At 38.6% G+C, this 21,071-nt stretch overlaps 1 pseudogene; it reads left to right on the top strand.

Moving 5' to 3' along the window:
- The first annotated feature begins 14,487 nt into the window (after positions 1-14,487).
- On the top strand, positions 14,488-14,992 carry LOC147438587 (large ribosomal subunit protein eL21x/eL21w pseudogene; annotated as a pseudogene).
- Positions 14,993-21,071: the final 6,079 nt, after the last annotated feature.

The following is a 21,071-nucleotide window of genomic DNA, read 5'->3' on the forward strand; positions in this document are numbered from 1 at the left end:
TGGTGTGGTGTGGCATTATTGGCTTGAGCATATGAGTGCCAAAGTATAAATCTGATGTGTTTTTCATATTTCAACGGCGGAAAGCCTTTGTGGAAAATGAAGCAGGTACCAAGCTTAAATGCCTCAGATCCGACAATGAAGGTGAATATTATAGTCAAGCTTTTGAAAGATTTTGTGCTAACAATGGCATTCAAAGGCAAAGGAAAACCAAAGGACACCTCAAAAAAAGAGGTTTGGAAAGGATGAACATGAAAATCATGGAGCAAGCGTGAGCATGAAGCATGCATCTACATGAGGGCCTAGCACTTGAGCTTTGGGTGAAAACAATAAGTACATGTGTACTTGATTAATTGATCACCCTCAACGGCACTGGATGGAGGAATTCTAGAAGAGGCATGGACAGGTAAACCGAAGAATTATGCATTTCTGAAATTATTTAGATGTGAGGCTTTTATGCACATAATAGAAGTCTGAGGTCAAAGCTTCATTGGCTATGGGGTAGCTGTTGATAGTTAACCTATTGGCCTTGTCATGCCATTTGGTATACTGCACACAAAAATTAAACCATGCCACACCGTTCTCTAGATTGGCTTTGGCTATGGCTACATAGTCATAGGCTCTTCTTGTGAATGTTTCCTCTACCTCATGGAGTGCTTTTTCCCTTCTCTCATCATACACATCTCACAAATCTTCATATTCAAGGCTTTCCAAATGTGGAATATCTTTAAAATTTGTTTTGCTATGATTGGCCTTCATGAACTTATCCTACAATTATTAAAGCTCTTTGATACTACAAAACAAAAAAGAACAACCTCAACCCATGGTAGTGAATGTTGCAAAGTGTAATTTACCTTCCAAACAAGTTGGGAAATAAATGCAACTAGAATGCACACCCATTTAGAATGGTTTTGTGCTTGCCTCTTGTTATTCATGTGTTTCAATGCCCCAATAATGCAACTCAAGCTCCAGTCTATCCACAATTGAAGTAGAATCTATAGGGCCAAGGTGCTGCATCATAAAAATGTCGTGGGAAGGTGTACGAGTATACTCACCTTGGTCGCTCTATGAAACATAAATAAAAAGGAATAAAATAAAAGTACATTTACATTAAACATTAACAATAAAAAGTGAGACTTTAAACAACTTACTTATTGATTGAACATAGAATTATCAATAAGTCAACCAACTCTGAAGCTTCAAATTTGATTACATGACAATGAACATGTGGAACCTCTTCCTCCTTGGGGTAGGCATTGTTTACAAGGTCCATCTAAGCCTTCACTTGGTAATTTCCATCCCAAAACACAAAGAAACTCTCTGCCATGTGGGATCACCTTGGATGGGATCAAAGTGTCTCATTATACTTCATGCCTACCTCCATCACTGCACCCCTACAATGTGTGCATTTTTGTTCAAAAGGCTCATCACTTGGCAAGGACTTAGACACTATGAACTCCTCCAAACTTGGTTGATACCCATAGTTATGGATAAAGCTCTCTTGAAGAAGTTCAATTTGATTATCATGTGTGTGAATGGTAGGATTTATTTTAAGTTTTCTAATGGGCATTGGAGGTAGCCTTGCCTCTTTATTGACATAGTGATCTTCAAGCCAATTGCAAAAAAAGTTACTTTCAATGATTGTACCAACCTCTTCTCTCACATATTTATTGCCTTCTTGAATGGTAGATTCTAGAGCTTCTCCTTGCTTGGACGGTTCACCTTCTTCATGTTGTTGCATGATTGGAGGTTCACCTTCTTCATGTTGTTCATTTGGCAATGCTTGGCTGTATTGTGATGTAGAAATGATGTTTCTGTTGGACAAGTCCCTTTGCATAGCACGTGTAAGAACCGTCTTGGTGTAGGAGGGATGATGAAACGAAGGAGACAAAAGAAAGAGAAGGGAGATGCAAGCAAAGAAGAGGAATGGGAGAGGAAAGCAATGACACAAAACAGATAGCAACAAAGGTGCAAAGAGAAGGGAAGGAAAAGGGAGAGAGATTGCGTGCTTTTGTGTGTGTGTGTGTGTGTGTGTGTGTCTCTGAGAGAGAGAGAGAGAGAGAGAGAGAGAGAGAGAGAGAGAGAAAGAGAGCAAAAATTTAAAAGATGTTAATAAAGAAGGTCTTATAAAAGTGTGCTATGTGGAAAACACTTATATAAGCATGCCACATGTCAAATGATCAATGACACATGGCAAGTTTGGTGAAACGTGATGAGCTCAAAAAGCATGTTTTGCAATCACCAAAAAAAAAACACTGATTGCCACGTGGACTTTTACACTACGAGAATTCACGTGGATGTGCCATGTGGTGGTTGGTGGGGGAAGGAAGGAAGGGGACAATCTCAAAAAAAAAACAAAAAAAAAAAAAGAATTTTTTTTTTGGATACTCTTCAAATTTAAAGACAATGTACCCATAAAAAGGTTTCCTTTTAGTTATTATTGAGGTTAAATTTTAGTTTAAAAGCCAAAATCACTTCATTTCAAACTCAAAATATATAAATATGTCTATGTGGCAATTTACATGGAAATGTTTCCCACACCATAGTCCACGTAAGATGCCACATGGATTCTTGCAGTGCAAAAATCCACCTGGCACTATACACGTGGCAAGTGATAGATAGAAAAAACCTACAGAAAATTCAAACAAAATCAATAGTTTAAAAAAAAGCTTTTATTTTTAAAAGTTCAAATTTCAAGATAATTATTACAAACAAAATTTCTCAATCCCTCTCATTAAATGCTCTTGATATCCTTATTCCCTCATTGGATATTCTATTGGCTAATATTAAAATCCACATTTAATTAATTCTCTCTCACTTTTTCTCTAACTCTCTTTTAACCTTGCTTTGCATTCTATAGCTTAACTCATTCTCAATCACTCATTCTTTGTTTCTCCCTTTACTTTGTTTTGCAATCTATAATTCTAATTGCTATCAAGATGCCTTGCTCTATAGAGTTTCCAAAGGAAATGTTATCTATTCCATTCAGTAGTGGTAAGATTGTCATTGACAATCAGTTCTTTGTTGACAAAGTAAAGCCAAAGAAGTTTGAGGGGTTGAAAAAGGTTCAACTTGGTGAAGAGGATACAATTATCTAGGTACCACTCATTACCAATCAAGATGGTAATTTATTTTTTGTGCTAGACCATTCCCTTTCTTCTAGCTACAAGGTTTTGTGTGGTGCTACTTTGGAAGAGGCTTCCTCTATGTGTCCACTATCCACTACCATGATAAATAACAAAATTCCTTGAGAAAGTTTTGGAGAAAACATGCCATCTCCTCCCACTTCCATGCATGGTAAGAGTGTTGTAGAGTACTTCTTAAGATTAGAGAAAAAGAACATATTGTGCAAAGGTTTGTGAAATCTATAAACACTATATTAGGGATTTCATCTTTGAGTTCCCACCCATTTTTGGAATCTGCAAAGGAGTGAATGCAATGGAGTCCAAATATGATCCACACCTTTGGACAAAGGCAATAACATCAAATGTGGTTTTTCTTGGAGTGTGTAGAAAAATCCTTTGCACTCGAAGTCTAAAGTGTGTGAAAGAAATGTGTCCCAAGTTATAAAATTACAGGTCTGCAAACTACACACACTTTCTTGGTTGTATGTTGAAGGCTCCACAAGTTGGACAAGCATGTGAAGGTAGGGAGGGGAGGCTAGAGTGCTTTTATTGCAAGAAAGTCCCACTATGCATGACACAATTTTCAACAATGGTTTACTATGAAATGCCAATGGATGAAACTATGAGCAGATTAATGCTTCATTGCGGTGAACATGACCATCCCACGTGTAATTGGAACTTAAAGAAGTTTTAGAGATCGTGTAAAGTCAATTGTGGGTTGAGTGATGGGGGCTAATCGCACAACTAGACCTCAACACGTACAAATATGTGTGGCCAAGGAAATTCTAATGGCCTCAATGATGACGTAAGGTGGAGCAAAAAATACCATCAGGAGGAAGAGCTTGCAAACACTACTAAGGAGATGGGGCCACTAGTTGAAGATGGATGATAAATGGGGCTACATTTCTTGAGTCTTACTTCATTTCTTGACCTTTTTTTTTCTCATAGTTTTAGAAGGTCTGTAACAACAGGTTGGCATGGAGGCTCTAAAGAGAGCTATGGTGTTGATGCCTTGTTGAAGCTCAAAAGAAAATGCACCTATGATTTTTTTCATGGTAGTCTTTTTTTAGGCCAAGGCAAAGAGACCGAGCAATGTTTTGTTTTTAAGATGTCTACCATGGGTGATGCATCTCGTTTGAATCTTGTGAATTGAATGAGACATAACACGACTAGTGATCTTCGTTGAGCATGGATTCGATTTGATCACACTAGGCATTTTAGCGATTGGGTGACAATGGCATGTCATGTCTATGATCCAAGGTTTCTTATTTCTTTATCTCTTGGCTTATTTGTGCTCCATAGTTACCTCATTGTAGTGGGATATTTAAACCTTTTTTGCTTCTATCAACATGCGGGAGCTACTAACAGGTGCAACATGTGAGATGAAGGAGGAGGACATGGATGCTTAGTGTCTCTTTTGAAAATCTTTGAACGAGGTAATGATCAAACACCACTATCATCCAGCAAACTTCCATGGATTCATGGTAGATGAGGCTTAGGCAGATTGGAATGCTATTCAAGAATTTTCTAATGGAGGCCAGCAAGATGTGATGATTGGAAGAGAGTGCTCATGCGAGTGGCACTAGAAACAGTCTACAAATCCATTTCAAGTATGTTGTGGCCCATGCCCAACAAGAGCACAAGAGTATGTATGAGAATTGGAGAACAACACCACCAACCAAAGAAGTCGCACTTGTTGAGGCTCGCTTAATATGAAAATGGTGGTGCAATGGGCATGTTCAAGATTGAGATATCCCACTAATGGATATATGGATGATTTGGTGGGAGATACGCATAGCCCATTGGGGTAATACAATCACAAGAATAGAGGAAGGTCCAGAAGAAGCAGGTATGCCGCAGAAAAATTTGTCAAAGTCTAAGCATGGTAGCTAGCTTGCAAGGGAGGGGTTTTGTAGGAAGACCTCTCTATATGACACATGCACTACATGCATAGAATATGCAATATTTCAAAGTAAAAAGGCAATTTCTTACTTATTGGTGAGGCACATTGGCTCTGGTCCTGATTTAGAGACACTCATGAATAGAGCAAAGAACACTCCAGCTAAGGTAGTAAGGATGGTCAACACATTCTCCACCTGAACCCCCATGTATGGAGCTCAGGTTCCTCTAACAGGGGATTCTGAATCTTCCCAACACAAGAGAAAACAGAGTGCAATGATTGATGTTGAAGATGTTTCTAGCCATCAATCGATTGAAAGACCATAGTTATAAGGACGTGAATCGTACCCCTGTAGAAGAGTTTGATTCCGCTATGATAGCAGGATCAAAACTTCCAGCGTGGTTGGGTAGGCCTAAAGAACTATGGATGTGTTTCACAATGCGGAAGCTTAAAGTGAGAGGAATGTATCCTAGAAAGGGCAATCAAAGATAAGTATTATATCCAAGAACCATTTCCTAAAGAAGCATTAGAGCCACTAGAATTGGAATCTTGGCTACTCTAGATGTGTGTGCTATTCAAGATGGTACAACAACAAATTTTTGTGATAATGTCTTCAGCATGATTTTGACCTTCTGTGCAAGAAATGACATCATGGGGACCATTACCATGGTGCATGAAGCTCATATATCAAATTTCAACCCATTTGAATATCATTTTCAGCCTCTTGAGGTCATCTTTACCAATTTATGAGCCTAAAGCCTGAATCTGCCCAGAAATGCACTTTTTGATACCCAAACCCAATTCCAATCACATAGCCATGTTCAACAGGTCAAGGACCACCAGCATGCCAAGTTTCACCAAAAACTGATGAAATAGACATCCTACGCGTAGGATGTCTAAATGATAAATTTTGTCCAGAATGATATTGTGAGCAGATGCAGAGTTTCCCTAGTTCCTTTTAAGTTTTATTTTCAATTTTCAAGTCATTTGGATAGTTAAAACTCAGTTTCTCAGCTAATATGGAAAAAAAGCTAACTTCGGACTACTGAGTGCAACAGGATCCATGGCAGCCGCAAAATCACTGGCAAAGAAGAAGAGGATGACAATAAAAGATTACTTGGAAGAAGTAGAGCCGTTTGTCATCCCAGAAGGAACTCTGAATCCAACCAGCATGTGGATTCAGGAGGACTTGCTAGAGTCTAATGACTTGAAGATCTACCAAGCGTGTTCAAAGATACTGAATGAAATGCAATAGAGCTACCCATGCTACCTCGGGAGCTCAATGAGTTTGTCAGAAGAAAGATGGGAGAGTACCTGGAGAACATAGATCTCCATAACTACTTTGAAGCTCTGCCAGTAGGGATAGACATCAAAAGAGTGTGGGAATTCGTAACAACTATCAAAGAAGATGGAGTGGCCAGAGTCGCTGATCTGTAGGGCAAGCCAGACACTATGATTGCAATCACAGAGAGAGTGGTGGAAGCTGCTCTAGACCTCTCCAACAAGGGAGATAGTGTGACCAAGAGAAGAGATGAAGTCAAGGTGTACTCTTAAAAGAAGAGCAACTACACCTTTGAAGACATTGCAAACCCTAAAGTGGCTGTCATGAGCCAGCTCTACAACCAATACTTCCATATGTGTACAAAGCGGCCACAGAAGTATAGAATGCCACCTAGAGTCATTGCTACCACCTTCACCTGGGCAATGCAGAAGAGCAAGCCAAAGATGATCAATTATGCGGCTTATATCCATGACAATCTGGTGAAATGGGCAACAAGAATCCCACCTACATTGTGCCGGGTGAGCTGATAACGAAAGTGGTTTATGGGGCATTACATGCCAAGGGAAACTGGCCTGACCTTCCATCACAGAATGACTGGCTAAGGCTGAAAGAAGATAAGGAAGAAGAACCGCCCAAAGCACCAAGAGTAGCCACAAGTTTGAAGCGCCGGCTAGAAACCGTGCTAGAAGAGCCGCCACAGCCAAAGAAGGGAAAGAAGAAAAGTGTACAAGTGCCGGTCAAAGAAACCAAACCACAAAAAGCGGCACGGCTCGAAAGATTGATGGAAATCTTCAGAGCCAAGAGAGAACTGAAAGGAGATTTGAGCGAGTTGAGGAAGCCCTCACTAGAAGCCATGTTGGGATCATCCCGAAGGGTGCACAGAGATAGATTTGAAGACTACATCAAGAATTTTGAGATTTTGGATGCTACGACAGAAAATATACCTAATGTCCCTTTCACAGAAGAAGAAGTGGATGAAGTACGACGACAACTGCTAGAAGAGTAGGAAGGCCAAGAAAGAGAGCGAAAGACCAAGGCGGATCAGGACTTCAAGAATAAGCCACCAACTCCACCGTCAAGCCCGGAGTCCAACCCACCACCATCACCACCTCCTCTTAGCCCTCCACAAACCCAACAAAACGAGGAGCTAGACAAATCTGATGATCAAGAAGACTAGAAGCAAGAGAAGAGCCAAGAGCACGAGCGGAAAGAAGCAGCTAAGCCCAAAGATGAGCAGCTAGAGCCAGAGGAAGCAATGTTTAGCACATTCCTTGATCTACTAGCTTCGGGGTATTCACGAGAAGAGGCAGCCATTGTGGCATTTGAGCTGGTAAGCACAAGGCCCAAAGAACAGATGCAGAGCCTGTGGTTAGTGGAACTGAAAGAGCTGGCCACTGATACAGTGGACCTGCAGCCACCAACCAATGATTGGGATGTGGTGATGCACAAGCTAACCAGGCTCATAGCAAAATCCATGGCCACGGAAAGTGAGATTGCTAATCTCAAAACCACTTAAGTTCATATCAAGGCTGAAGTAGACACACTACAAAAACAAAGCAAATAACATATAGAGAAAGAAACATAGCTGCAAGCCAGTCTGGCCACGGCATTACAAATATGCCAGGAGATGGAACAAGAAAATTAGGTAGCGGATCAAAGACTTCAAAGAGCTGAAGAAGAATACAGAAAAATCAGCAAGTCCTTAACAGATGCAGAGATGGAAAGGGACAACCTAACCCTGCAACTTGCTGAAGAATCCAAGGAGGTGGAAGCCCTGAGGAATGCCAAAGAGAAGGCAGATATAGAGCATGAAGCAACCCAAGATGAGGTCATCGAGCTAAAAGACCTGATTAAAGTCAAAGATTAAACCATCCAAAGGCTGCGGACATCTCCTGCCAGAGTCAGAGCTACTAGCTCGACTCACATTACCTCAGAGACTGATTTATATGAAGAACAAATGAAAGAGCTTCAAAAGGAGTTAACATTGGAGAAGCGGCAAAGACTGATGTTGGTTGAGGGCTCTATGGTAATGCAAAACCGTCTGGAAGAAGAGAAAGCTTGAGGAGGCAGAAAAGATAAATGCCGATCTAAACGACCTCCTTTTGAATATGGGAGAGCAGGCGGAAGAAGAGAAGAAAATATTTCAGAAGCAGATAGAAGAGATGAGAGGCCAGCAGCAGTTTAGCATTGGGCCAACAACCATGGAGGGAATAGATATAGAGAATGTGGCAGATCCAGTGGACACATGCAAGAGGAAATCCTTGTAGGACCCTCACAAGAGCCACAAGATTTGACCCAAGAAGAAGAAGAGAAACTACAAAAGGCTATATAAGTGGCAGTGAGAGACACCGCCAAAGAAGCATTGGAATGGGAGCAGAGAGTGTTTAAGTCGATGACTATTTATAATATAGATGCCAGCAACCTTTGGTGTGAATGGCTACAGCCCTCTCTCCCATATCCTCTACTGAAATATGAAGCTGCCACGATCAACAAGCGAATCAAAGAGGAGCCAACAGTGCCAATGGACAAAGCAGGCATCTCCAAACCTGAAGGGGTCAAGCTGATAGTAGACTCTCAGCCCAGGTGGAGAAAGGCATGGCTGACAAAGTATCCACAGTATCTAATCCATCTGGTAGAGGCACCTAAAGTAATCAGAGACAATCTCAGTTTCTGCCCCCTACCAAGGATGAGGACATGGAAAGCCCACAAGTTTTTGTAGAGAAGCCAACCTACTTGGTTGAATTACCCGAAGCTACCAAGCTCGAAGGCAGGTGAGAGAATAAGTGAGCAATACATGGTGAAAACCCTAACGAGCGCCATCAAATTGTTCACTGGCTCGCCTGACCAATCTTGCATAATGATGAGAAAGATTTGTAAAACCCTTTTGGCAGTCTTCGAGACATTCAAACCAGGCCAGGCGACAGACAGTATCTTCTTCTTTCAAGATACATACAGATGTGCATACGATCTGTCTGGCCAGCCTCCTCACGAGGTGATACATGCATTGTATCAAAGGATTATTTTTTTACCATCTTATCACCTCCAGGCCTTTGAAGAATCCTTCTACACTGGCTTCTTCACAATCAGCACTGATATATTCGGCCCGACACTACTGGCTCAACATGTAAGATATGAGTCACTGATTAAGATGAGAGAAAGCCTACGATAAAGAAGCAGCTCAACAGCCATGTCGGGGACGACATGAACAAGGAGGGGGGAAGTGTTAGAAGCTGGACACACCCTACAGAAAATGACTGCTCGCGGATTATTACTTTTTGTATTTATTCATTTATTGAGAAAACCCGACATTTCACCTTTGTAAATATTGGGGCTTACAGCAGTTTCCAGATTGTATCCCAGTTTTGACATTTAGATTGAGTAGATGGTTGAATAGGAACATTAGGGTTTGAGATTGTAAGGTATTTATACCACTTTTTGACCTTAATGGGAAACCTTTGTCATTTTAAAAAGTTGAGGTCTATGAGTGAGCGTACTGTGTATGAGAGAGAGTGAGAGCTTCATCTTGACGCTACGCGCGCACCGGTGGTCAAAATCAAGTGCGGAGCAGTGTAGTGTGTTGCCCCCGACAAGAGCTACGCGTCGATACCTACATTGCGGGCGTAAGGTCCGGTTTTGTGAGCTCAACCTACGAGCTTCATCTGGTGATTCGGTGAGCATACGTTATCCGTTTTCGCATTTCAGCATATCCACACTTTCGCATTGAGTAGAGCTACACATTTGGCAGTTAAGTTTTTGGAAATGATGACCTGCAAATTTTGGCCAGACATCCTACGTGATTTTGCACCGTGTGTTTTGGGTTGGGATTTTGGTTCATGAACCTTAGGGAGAGCGACCTATTGATGTTAGTAGGGTCTCCTTCAAGTTCTATGGCATTTCGAGACCGTTTGATGGGTATTCGGCTCTAGAAAGCATTGTAGGAAATCTACTCTTATGCACTCCTGAAGGCTGTAGCTTAGACATTGGGTAGAGACCTCTGTAGGAATTAGTCGAGAGTCGGTCGAGTGTAGATTGACACCCTATGCTTGCTTCCACGCGCCTACGGGTTGAGCTTCGTCCTTAGCTGACAAATCTTGTTAGGTGAGTTCTCGCCGTGCTGACGTCCGTCGCGGCGTATCCACCAACAAAGAACATTCCCATTAGCCTCAAAAAAGGGTCCAACATGAGCCCTAAAGCCTTTTCACTTCTATATGGTTCTAATATGAAATGCTTTTTGCTGGTCGGTATGCACATTTTTTGACCATTCAATGCAATACAAGAATTTCAAGACATTCCAAGATTTGTGTTCTTTCATGTTCTAGCTTTGGAGTCCATTGCCCATGAGTTTGTGCATCAGGTAGCACTCACAAAGATGGAGTTGTTTCAAGCCTTGTAGGTACCCGAGTGGCCTCATAGACTTGCTAGAAGTTTGTTAATTCTAATATTTTTTTGGTGTTTTTGATGCACGCATAATTAACCGATTTATATATACTTTTGAGACTTGGGGATTTTGTTCGGGCCTCAACATGTAAGGAGGTTTGAGATTTTGAAGCCTGCACAGCTTTGGGGACATTTGAGCCGTATGACCCTTTTGCATTGAGGCGTTGGGTGGTCAAATCCAACATGACATGATTATTTTCTTCAATATACCTTGCGCTTGCATCAATTTGTCAAGGGTGCTGCTCATATTTGCTCAAAAATTAGCTTCGCTTGATTTTCTTTGCCCGTTGATTGGAAACCCTCTTTGTGGGGAGACTCACCCTTATTGTATTGAGGAACTCCATGAAAGAGATATCTTTTGCATATCGTATTGAGCAATACATATTGTACATGGTAGCATATGACCAGTAAGTGGATTTTGTGATGTGACAAGGGTAGCACTGATCAAATTGATGACTATATATTGGAGGCACTTTTGCTAAATCATTGAATAATAGGACCTCTTTATGTTTGAATGGGTCTAACAATGTGTCATTGGTAATGTTCACAACTTGTCGGACTATCATATTGAAAGTCTACTTTGTCAACATTTAGATCTCTTCTATGATGATTTCATCTTCTTCTTTAATGTTGATATATCTATCATCAATTTTGGAGATTGATAGTGAATATTGTTGTGTGTGTATTGGTATCTTGAATTGGTAGTGGATTGTTGTTGTGATGGTACTCAATCTTGTAGCTATTTCACCGAGCAAAGTTGTGAGGATCATGGCCTTCCTTTTCTTTATGAGTTGGCTTCTGATGTATCTTATCACGCAGGAGTTCATGTGATCACGTGTAGGCCACCATTTGCTATTGTGAGCTTCTTATAGATTTTTGCTTGCTCGGTTTTGTCAGTGTCACAATTTGTACATTTTGAAGTTTGTTAAAAAGTGAAGAACACAAGATGGCGTGTCCTATTGCTCATAGTTTGTTTGCACATTTAGATATTGAAATGAGGAATACTTGTTGAAGATGTCTTATGCAAGATCATGTTATTAAACTGGTGAATATGATCTATTGTGAGCATGTTTTGCTGCATGTACTCTGTGATATACATCTCAAGGCCCTTGTCTCTTAATATTGGATGCCTTGATTTGCACTCAACATAGTATGACCTTGATGTGTTCTCAAGTGAAGGTAGTTGGGATTCATTTTTGAATGTGATGTTCTTTAGCAACACGTTATAGAAGAACGCCTCCATGTGGTGGCCAAAGTGATAGTCTCTGAATCAGACTAGTCGGTGCTATCGCTGTAGAGTTTGGCCATATGTGCTCTCCTCTAAAAGTGTTGTTTTCTTTTCATTTTTCTTTGCCACTATGTAATTCTTGTGGAAGTCATAGAATGTAAGGTCCTCTAGAGTATGTGGTTATTCACAATATACATCAACAAGGTGTAGCACAATGCTGTTATTGTGAGAGATGATTTGTTGTCTTAGAGCCTGGGGTAAGGAGTCAACATAGTGGATATTACTGCTCTTTGAAATGATTGGGATTTGCAAACAGTTTAATGCCACCTTTGTTGCTGAGATTGGCTTTGACAGTAGGGAGGCTGAGATCATCAACCTGATAGTGTCAAGGCCATACAAGCTTGAGCGCTCATGATCTTTTGAGAAAATTTTGAGATGGCCCATTAGTTCAGTTTTGAGTGCGTACTTCAGGAGGTAGTAGGATAGTGATGAGCTAGTGACCCATTGTATATTCACATGTGCGCCCCATAGAAAAAGTAATGTAGGGTGGTAAGGTACTACATTGTTGTCTTCATATCTTGGCCTAAAGTAGTTCCATCTATGGTTGTGCTTGTTGAAGACTAGACTTGGGTTCAATTGTACATGAAATGGGAGTTTGTGCTTGCAAACTCCATCTCTTTGACCTTGGTAACAGCTCGTACGACACTCGTGGAGTTGCTTCTTAAGTACAAGGTCTCGAAGCCAATTATTTTTTGTGAATTTAAGGATTCTTTCCTGTGGGGATGTATTATGTTATTTCACTAGATACTTGATTTTTGGCTTCTTCATGCACCTAGAATATCACATGAGCATACAACAATTCTCTATTTTGGACCTCATATCTAACCAAGTGGTGTTGCACACGGCCCACTACATCTTTTGTGGCTATGTACTTCCACAAAAAACATTTGGAACTTAAAGTGGAAAGTCATAGCACATTTGATTGGGTAGTCTAGCCAAGGAGTTTTACAAGATGGCAAGCGAGTTTTTTCGAGCGATAAAAAGAAAGTCCTTCAATAAAGTTAGTTGTGAATTAGAGAGATTTTCAAAAGTATATGGGAAAAGAGATGGTAGTAGAGTATGACAAAGAAGTAGAGATGGTCTCTACGTAGAGATGGTCATAGAGATCGTCCTCTCTCCACGTTTAAGTGGCTATCATCCCCCTCATCCACACATGGAGCACCCTCGGACACTATGTGAAAAGGAAAAAGCTCCAAAGTAGCTTCCTGCCTAGTTATCTCTAGATCTTGAATCACTGAACCCAACCCAATGTCTGTACTCTCACTCTCATCAATATGATTATCAAAATCATCAAAATCTTTGGTGACAAACAGTAAACTGACTTGATCACTGTAGAGAGGATCATGAATCAAGGAAGTGATTCCCTGTCTTTGGGAACCATGACTAATTGCTGCCAATTGCTGGACAACAGAATTAAATGCCCTCATTGTTTGAGTATTTAATTTTTACATGTATGAGACATATACTTTCAACTGGCCAATAATATGAGCTCATGATATTCTCATAAATGCTTCAAACAAATAGAATTTTCTTCACTTGAACTATAATAAATATTTTGATGAATGTATAAAACTTGATCATAGTTATATTTAAAAAAAAGAAAAAACTACCAAAATACCCTTGAAGTTTGTAAAAATTCCTAACCCTTGCATCATGTTAGGATGTATTTGCCCCAATTTTTAGATGGTCTAATGTTTATGACAATGGAGATCTATATTTAGTGTCTTACACAAAATTATTCACCAGTAAGCTCACTAACAGAGGCATGTGCATCCAAAAATGATGAACAATTTCATCTGAAGAGGCCTCAATACCATTCTAAATCCTGAATCTATCATCTTTTATTGAGGAGAATCAATCCTCCTATGAAGTGTTGCGAAAAGAAAACATTTAAGGTCATATGAACACTTGCTTAAGTTGATAATACTTTTAAAAATAAAAAACCTTTTGAGTATGCAGCTTTGAATAACCTTGATTAGGAACCTCCTGGAGCCAGTCCGCGCCGGTGCGGATTGGTTTCGACAGGTTTCTCAAGGTCTGTGTATTACCATTAATAAAGTCAATTTCGACAAAATTCAGAAACTACAATGGCCAATTTGAGAGAGAGAGAGAGAGAGAGAGAGAGAGAGAGAGAGAGAGAGAGAGAGAGAGGAGAGAGGGGGGGGGGGGGAGAGAGAGGGGGGGGGAAGAGAGAGAGAGAGAGAGAGAGAGAGAGAGATGAATCGAGATCCTCTTCATGCCCCACCTTCAGCCATGTGTTCGCACTTGGGGACTTCACCACAAACATAAGAAATGCCATCGTGAGTACCATAGCCAACAACTATTTAGAAGCCACCAAGCTTCCTTATGGCAGCACCTACTTTAGGCGAAAAAAGAAAGACAAAGAGAGACACACACACAGAGAGAGAGAGAGAGAGAGAGAGAGAGAGAGAGAGAGAAGCAGCAGTAGCGAGCGAGGATGCCTGCAGGGCATGGGCAACGATCTTGCACGTGTGATTTGTTATCTCATTCCTTCAGGCACAAGGGTTACATCCTGCTCTCCGCCTAACCTGTACACCTACAGGGTTGGAAACTATGTGGACATTAAGGTGAACAGTGTTGTGCACAAGGGCATGCCCCATAAGTTCTACCATGGTCGCACAGGCATCGTCTGGAACGTTACTAAGTGAGCCATTGGTGTCAAGGAAAACAAGCAGGTGAACACTAGGATTGTGAGGAATAGGATTCATGTCCGCATTGAACATGTGCAGGCATCACTATGTAGAGAAGATTTTATTGAGAGGGTCAAGAAGAATGACTTGATTCTTCTTTGCTTAAAGTTGAAGCAAAGCTATGGGTGAAAAATTATCCACCAAAGGACAGTCGGAAGGTCCTAAGCTAGGTTTCATTGTGGGGGAAGCCACTCTAGAGACCGTGACCCCCATACCATTGATGTCGTCAATGATTTGAAAGGATATTATTAGATTTTTCTCCTAGATCTATTGGTCTTCTAAAATCTTGTTGCCAAAGGATTTTGACCTGATTGTCTTTTGTTTTTCATTATGAGTATGTTAGAGCAGTCTTTAAGACCATAACCATTGTGAATTGTGTGTGAGAGAGAGATGGAGGAGGAACAGTGCTGAAGTTGGAGGTTGCTTTGACCGTGTACTTTTTTTTCCTCTATTTGTAGGTTGAGTATAGTGAGATTCCTCCCGAGAGAGAGAGAGAGAGAGAGAGAGAGAGAGAGAGAGAGAGAGAGAGAGAGAGAGAGAGAGAGAGAGAGAGAGAGAGAGAGAGAGAGAGAGAGAGAGAGATGGGTCTCATTGTGTAGGTGAAAAGAGGGAGACCTTTGCATGTGGGCAAGGGAGATTCACAAAATTTGTTGGCAACTTCGCTATGTTTGAATATGAGAGAGGGGGGGGGGGGGGGGGGGGGGGGGGGGGAGAGAGAGAGAGAGAGAGAGAGAGAGAGAGAGAGAGGAGGAGGAGGAGGAGGAGAAGAAGAAGAAGAAGAGGAGGAGAATTTTAACATCGTAGGAAACTATCCCAAGAGATCTTAAAGATCTATCGAACGAGGAGAGCTGAACTCAAGACCTATTTTTCAAGAGGGAAATGGTATAACCAATCTACCACACTTGGTTGATAGAAAGGTTATACAATTTTCCTCTTGTTATAAGCACACACACCCACACACACACCCGCGAAGAAGATAATTTCAACATCATAGGAAACTATCCCAAGAGACCTTAAAGATCTATCTAACAAGAGAATTTATCCGTGGCTGGAAAGCCATCATTATTCATCAAAATATACCAAGGAGTCGGAGGTGTCCTGAGACAAGTTTTCTTAAGGATGATCAATAGGTCAGCGAGTCTTAGCTCAAACAATTCTTTCCTAATTACAAACAATGCACGTTGGTTTCTTAGAAGTTACGTTCCATTTTCGGCCAATTATTTCTTTTTTGATTCTTACTCACTCCTTACATATGCAATGTTAAGTTATAAAATAACTATACCACATACATGACATATGCTAAAAGGCATGAATAATCATGCAACATCTAAACTCCATTGGTAGGATATGTCAGATATATCAACCCATGATTGTGCAGGTGGCAGCCATCTTAGCTTATTTCTCACTGAAGTGTGATATCTTGCTTTTAATCTATTGAGATGTATCCTACATTTTTCACATGGTCCACTAAATGTTTATTTTAGACTCAATCTATATGCATTTAACTTCATTATTGTGAGATCCCCAACCCGCCAATACCAAGATCGGGATGGGATCATTGACAGGTCTCTAGGCCTAATAAAAATCAGAGTCTCTAAAAAAAAAAGTCCAAGGAATAGACCTTTGCCATTGATAATGGCTTGGGTCTATAGCCCTAGAAGAAGACCTATTCATGTCTCCCATTGAAAACGGAACAACATTTTAAAAGTTCAAAACTATTTAGGCCCTATAAATTCCCCAAGCTGGGCTAAGATATCATCTACCAATGCTTTTTTCCCCTAACATATGTGAAGAAGTTTTTTGAAACATTTTGAGTGTGCGAGGATGGATAGATACCTGACTAATCAGGTCCACCCATCCATGATTGACAACCTTAGTCAATCCCCACTTACCACCCCGCACTCACACATGATTCTTTGGTTTCCTAATTACTATCACATTGTTTTAACATTTAAAACAATGATATCTTTTAACTTTCCGTCACAGTGATTCCTTCAACCAGGTATTAAAGACAGCATTGGAAAGCATTCTTTTAGTAAACATACATCTTCAACTTAAGACAGGGTACTCTGAATCAAAAATATTGATCATAATAACCATGACCAACACTCTTATTGTCTCAAGACCACCTAAAAAAATGGCACCCATTCCTTATTCACAATCTAGGGTAGATAAACCCCCACCCAAGGTTCGGGGTGCCCATACACCAAACCACTTGCCCATACAACCGGGCGGCTCCCCTAGGATAAAAACGATATCCTAACTTATGTAGAAACATCAAGACATGACATGGAGTATAAAATCATTGTTTATGGGGGTAACCAACTTATCTGTGGCTGGAAATCCATCATTATTCGTCAAAATATACCAAGAAGTCGGAGGTGTCTTGAGACGAGCTTTCTTAAGGATGATCAATCATTCTTTCCTAGGTCAATCAGTCTTAACCCAAACAATTCTTTCATGATTACAAACAATGCACGTTGGTTTCTTGGAAGTTACCTTCTGTTTTCAGCCAATTATTCTTTTCTGATTCTTACTCACTCCTTATGTATGCAATGTTAACCTATAGAAGAACTTAAACTATTTAAAGACTTAATTGAATAATGGAAAACCCACCTGGGACTGACCGGCCATATGTTACTGCACTGGCGTCTGAAGACTCTCCTCCGTAGGCCTACTACTAGGCCTAGCCTCATGTTCATGGGACACCCTAGCCCTCTTGTGAGTTGCATCGTCCTCATCAAACTGAGGATTTCCCCGGGTCCTCTTCCGAGCCATAGTGATAGCTTTATAAAAGGACGCTTAATCAATTAGAAAATTACTTGAATAATCTCTCTTATTTCTTTTATCCAAAAATAAGGATTTTGGACTTAGTAAATATCTTCTATAAATATTTGGGTGAGATATTTTTATCTTAACTTCTTGGTAGTATTATCGTGCTCCCATAATTATCCTATAATTATTGAAGCTATTTTATTAATTTTCTTTTTTGATTTCTCTTCAAAAAATATCTTACCCTAATTTAGCTTTAATAATTTATGAATTACTTATCTGCTCGTGGGATATTTATTCAGGGTGGATTTTGATGTATTAGAAGCCTTGTAATTATCTTGCTAACTTCTAAATTGATTTTTTACTTTTTTCATTTAATTTTTAGTCAATATTAGCTAAGATAATTAGCTAAATTGATTCTTTGTACTTAAGATAAATATTCCAACTTCTTTATGATATTTTTCATCTGTGGTAATTACTATGTAGTTATATAAACTAGCTAGCTACTTTCTCTTCTCAATTTATAGTCAAACTCATATAATATTAGCTAAGGTAATTGGCTAAAATAATTATTTTTGCTTAAGATAATTATCCTAATTTCTTAATGCTATTTTCTTTGGTAATTATTATGTAATTATATAAACTAATTAGCTAATTTTTCTTTTTCATATATAGTAAAAATCAGATAATATTAGCTAAGGTAATTAGCTAAACTAATTATTTGTACTTCAGATAATTATCCCAACTTTTTAATATTGTTTTCCATCTTTGGTAATTACTATGTAATTATATAAACTAGTTAGCTAATTTTGCTTCTTAATTTATAGTCAACCTCAAACAATATTAGATTAATTAATTAGCTAAACTAATTTTTTGTGCATGGCCTAATTATCTCTGCTTTCCAATAGTGACTTTTAGCTCTGATATTTACTTTATAATTATCTAAGAAATTTAGCTAATTTCTCTCTCTAATTTATTCTTAAAAAGAGACAATGTTAGCCTAATTAATTAGCTAAACTAATTTCATGTGCATGACCTCATTATCACAGCTTCCTAGTAGTTATTTCTAGCTTTGATAATTATTGTATAGCTATCTAAGAGATTTCGCTAATTTCTCCCTTTAATTTATGCTTAAAATATGTAGTTTTAGTCTAATTAATTATCTAAACTAATTTCCTATGCATGGCCTAATTATCCCAATTTTTTAACAATGATTTTTAGCTTTGATAATTACTATATAATTATCTAAGTGATCTAACTAATTTCCCCTTTCAATGTATGCTTAAAAAGAGACAATTTTTACCTAATTAATTAGCTAAACTAATTTCTTGTGCATAGCCTAATTATTCCAACTTCCTAATAGTGATTTATAGCTCTAATAATTACTATATAATTATCAGAGAGATTTAGCTAATTTCCCCCTTCAATTTATGCTTAAAAACACACAATTTAAGTCTAATTAATTAGCTACGCTATTTTTTTGTGCATGGCCTAATTTCCAAGCTTTCTAGTAGTGATTTCTAGCTACGATAATATTATATAACTATCTAGTTGATTTATCTAATTTCTCTCTTTAATTTATGATTTAAAAATATTAATTTTATGCTAATTAATTAGCTAAACAAATTTTCTACGCATGGCCAAATAACCTTGGCTTTATAACAAGGTTTCCTAGCTCTTATAATTACTGTGTAATTATCTAAGTATGTTAACTAATTTTTCCTTCATTTAATGTTTAAAAAGAGTTAAATACCTAATTAATTAGATAGATTACTCAAAAATTAATATCTAATTTTTGTGGCTTCTAGACAGCGTAACCAAGCTTTGGAAATTACACTATAATTATTTAAGCTCAAAAACTATTTTTCTTCATAAATCAACCTAAAATAAATCATTTTCAGCTTAATATACAGTAATTAATTTATTAGATTACTGATCAAGCTTAAGAAATTAGTGATCAACACCCTAATGATAATTTAGAGAGAAGTTAATAATAGGGAATTCTTAATCTTATTAATTAATAATTTAATTACAAAAATTAGTCAAAACTTAAGCTATTTTCTTAATTAACTAAAATTAAACTAATTACCTCGATTAATTACAAAGAGTTTTTGCTCTCTAAGTAATTTCTATGAGGTGTTCTCTTATTCGCAAGAGAAATTTGCTAGGACTCTGAGTCTGAGTTCAATTGTGGAAAGGGGGGGCCTATTTATAGATTTTTAGGGCTCATAGGCTGTGTTTGGTAATTCCTTGCACTTCAAGGCATCCCCCAGCCTCCCCCTAGGATTTCAATTTTGAAAATATATGTAAATATCTAGAGGGTTTTATGATCAAAGTCTTTTACAACCATGATTACTAAGACCTTATAATTTATTTAATCAATTTAATCAGCAGTATAAACTTCCAATGACCATAACTATGTCAGTTTTTATCGTAATTCGATTCTGAAAATTTCTAACCATAGTAAAATCATTATTACGATTCCAAAAATACCAATATTTGCCACGATTGGACAATTCTACATAGATTTTTCAATAATCATATCAATTTGATTAAGTTTTATACAATCTTTAAGGTTTCAAAAACTGGAAACCTTACAAATATGATGAGAACATTGTGACATTCACGTACTAGTCATGAGCGAGCAACAATAACGGAAGCTTGTGAGATAATTATCGACCTAGTGCTTGATCTCATTCCTATGGGTGTTGTTATCGGGTAGAGACGAAATATGGATGCTTGATCCAGTGTGCCTTGCAAAAAAACATGTACAAAAGGTTAGATAAGTAGTAGTATAGTTTGAAGACGATGAATGGACTCTCATTATTGTTATGTATTCTTCCATTCTCTAGTTATAGGAAAAAAGAAAAAGAAAACATGCAAGTGTCCTTGCATGGGGGAGTTTGTACAATCCTCCTCAAAATTATAATACAAGGGAATGTACCTCTCCCATGGTAGTGTGCAAATTTTAGTGTGTTCATTTCTATGCGTTCTCAATGATCAAGAGTAAAATGTGGTAGGTCTTACTCACCGCACACTTAAATATCTTGTGTTTGTAAATGTACAAGAGTTGTGTATAGGCTTCTTTATACATTGACTGCAATGAAACATAATAACAATACAATAGTCTAAAATTTGAGTAGGATACATGAAACATTTTTCTAACTTTGAACGTTTTACAATTAAAATAAAAATCAAAACAATTTGTGAGCATTTGCATCAAACCAAACACAACAAAGATTCATTGTTTTTTAGAACGACTGAAATGTCAACGATAGAATTTTGACTTTGTATCAGAGCTTTCTTGCAATAACAGAGTTAAATATACAATGGAATCAACTTACATGATTAGTAATCTTATGGTGAATTCTCATTGTCTAGCGTTGAGTCAAGCACTAGTCATTTGCAGTGGCCATGGAGAAGATGTGGGATACTGAGTGGCAATTTGGGATGTATGAGGTTTATCATTTTCAACTCTGGAAACGACCTATTCACCACAAGGTAAGATGAAGAAACTAGCCAATGATTTGTCTTTACATACATGTTGATCAAGGCAATG

This window comes from Adiantum capillus-veneris, chromosome 16 (genome assembly GCF_014529385.1).
Source record: "Adiantum capillus-veneris isolate H3 chromosome 16, ASM1452938v2, whole genome shotgun sequence".
Lineage (NCBI taxonomy): Eukaryota > Viridiplantae > Streptophyta > Polypodiopsida > Polypodiales > Pteridaceae > Adiantum > Adiantum capillus-veneris.